The sequence below is a fragment of the Gossypium hirsutum genome, chromosome A05, assembly GCF_007990345.1.
Source record: "Gossypium hirsutum isolate 1008001.06 chromosome A05, Gossypium_hirsutum_v2.1, whole genome shotgun sequence".
Taxonomy (NCBI): Eukaryota; Viridiplantae; Streptophyta; class Magnoliopsida; order Malvales; family Malvaceae; genus Gossypium; species Gossypium hirsutum.
In genome coordinates, this window is record NC_053428.1 from 52,623,821 (window position 1) to 52,626,597 (window position 2,777).

The 2,777-nt window shown below is 37.6% G+C and overlaps 1 non-coding gene across 1 annotated transcript; it reads left to right on the top strand.

Moving 5' to 3' along the window:
- Positions 1 to 721: 721 nt before the first annotated feature.
- On the top strand, positions 722 to 827 carry LOC121229900 (small nucleolar RNA R71). The gene has a single exon (XR_005927853.1). It is a non-coding gene; the product is annotated as a small nucleolar RNA R71 (small nucleolar RNA).
- Positions 828 to 2,777: the final 1,950 nt, after the last annotated feature.

Genomic DNA, 2,777 nt, shown 5'->3' on the forward strand with positions numbered 1-2,777 from the left:
CCCTCAGATTAGGTTCAGTATTACTTGGTAAGCTACCTTGTGGTCGTTTGGAGATTAGTTTAGACAACTGGCCTATCTGAGTTTCGAGTCCTTGGATCGATGCTTGTTGATTCTTAAGTGTTATCTCAGTATTTTGGAAACGGGTTTCTGACATCGAGATGAATTTAGAAAGCATCTCTTCAAGGTTTTGTTTCTTCTCTTATTGATAAGGTGGCTGTTGAAAACCCTGAGGATTTTGTGGCTTTTGATTCCCTTGACCACCCCAGGAGAAATTTGGGTGGTTCCTCCAACCTGCATTATAGGTATTACTGTATGGGTTATTTTGAGATCTAAAGTTATTATTACCCATATAGTTGACTTGTTCTTCTTCAGTTTTAGGATTGAAGGATTGGTATTCTGTATGCACACCTCCTCCGCTTGAGTCACACCTCATTACTGGATGTACTGCGTAGAACCAAGTAAATTGTCAATCTTTTTATTAAGAAGTTCTACCTGATTAGAGAGCATGGTGACTGAATTGATGTTATAAACGCCGACTGTTTTCATTGGATTTTTCCTCATAACTTGCCACTGATAGTTATTCAGTGACATCTCCTCTATAAATTCATATGCATCTTCCTATGTTTTATTGTTGATGGTTCCGCCAACAGCTGCATCAATCATTTGTCTTGTCGAGGGATTCACACCATTGTAGAACGTTTGAACTTGCAGCCAAAGCGGTAACCCATGGTGAGGGCACCTTCTTAGTAAGTCCTTGTATCTCTTCCATGCATCATAAAGTGTTTCTAAACTCATCTGCACAAAAGAAAAGATATCATTATGTAATTTAGCCGTTTTAGCTGGCAGAAAATATTTTAGTAAAAATTTCTCGGTCATTTGTTCCCAAGTAGTGATAGACTCTAGTGGTAACGAGTTTAACCACTGTTTAGCTTTGTTTCTCAGTGAAAAGGGAAATAACCAAAGACGAATGGCATCATCAGAAACGCCATTGATTTTGAATGTATCTCAAAATTCAATAAAATTCGCCAAGTGCGTGTTAGGATCCTCATCCTACCATCAAACTGAACAAACTGCTGTATCATTTGAATTGTGTTAGGTTTTAGTTCGAAATTATTCGCAGTAATAGCAGGTCTAACTATACTAGACTCAGTTCCTGTTAAAGAAGGTTTAGCATAGTCATACATAGTATGCGGAGCAGGATTTTGATTAGCTACAATTGCAGGAGACAGCTGATTGCCTGGATTTTCGGCCATCTCTTCGGTTGGGGTTTGAGTATCGTCTTCTAGATCGTTCTCCGTGTATCATAAACCACGCCTTATTTCTCTTTGATTTTTGCGAATTGTACGATCGATTTCTTCTTCAAAAAGTAATGGCCCTGACGGGTTTCTTCTAGTCATAGACTATAAAAACCTGCCAAAAGAGAGAAAAAGTAAATTAATAAATAATAAAATAAAATAAAATTACAAGAAAAATAAATGGCTAAAGTAATAAAAATTTAGTGTTCCTAATATTTCAGTTCCCCGGCAACGGCGCCAAAAACTTGATCGTGTGATTTGTAACAAGTAATAAATATTTATAATGAAGATCAAACCTAGACTAACTATTATCACGACGAAAAGGCAAGCGCACCTATCGAACAATAGTATAGTAACGGCAGGACCAGGATATCGTACCCAAGGGAACCAAAAGTACTAGTAATAACTATCTTTTTATTATGTAACCTAGAAAAAAAGGGTTTGTTTATGAAACTAATTATCTAAACTAATTAACTAATTTAATTAAAGCAAAGAGAAAATTTGGAAAAAGACTTGAAGAGAAGCAATTGATAAAGACGACACCTAAGGAGGAATCCACCTAGATTTCACTTGTTATCTAACTCTGAACCGGACGAATTATTCACTTGACTTGATCCGTGAGACTCCCTAACCTATGTTATTATCCCTTTTGAGACTAATAATGTCTAACCCTCAGTTTAATTAATCGAAATTTCTTTCTTAATTAAAAACCCTAGGGAAGCAATAAATCACTCTATGGACTCCCATTTTAGGTTTCACCCTAATCCGGCAAAATTCGTAACCTTATTTCTAGGCATTCGATCAACTCCGGTTAATTATGCCAAATCTACTCTTAGGCAGGGTCTATTCCTCATCTGCACAAGCACATTAAATCATGAATTAATACCCGGAATATTAACTCAAGCATTAAGAACACATAATTAAGAACAAATCAAGTATTTATCATACAGTTCAGATAATAATAACAAGATCTATTATAGGTTTTATCCCCCTTAGGTATCTAAGGGGTTTAATTCATAATAAAATAAGAGTACATCTCAAAAGTATGAAAATAACAAAACATAAAGAAAACTCTAAAACCCCTGAAGGAATTCTGAGAGAGATCTTCAGTCTTGAACTAGCTCCGGCTTTTGAGATGGATCGTCTGGCTTTCTTCAAGTAATTCCCGGCGTGTGGTTCTGTATTCTAGAAAAGTTCTGGAAAGAGCGACCCATTTCTAGGTCACACTTAAGGTGTTTATATAGTCTTTGGATTGGCTTTCTTCCTCCCTAAGTACCCTTTTCTGTGTAAAATACAACTCTTTGAAAAAGGGACACACCCGTGTGCCATGGCCTTGTGACGTGATTACCAGGCCGTGTTCAATCCGTTAAATTATACACGGCCGTGTGGGCTCAATGGCCAGGCCGTGTGAATCATGAAAACCTTGGTCGACACCCCCGAAGGCCACGGGCGTGTGAGATGCCCATGTGGCAAGGCTTAGGC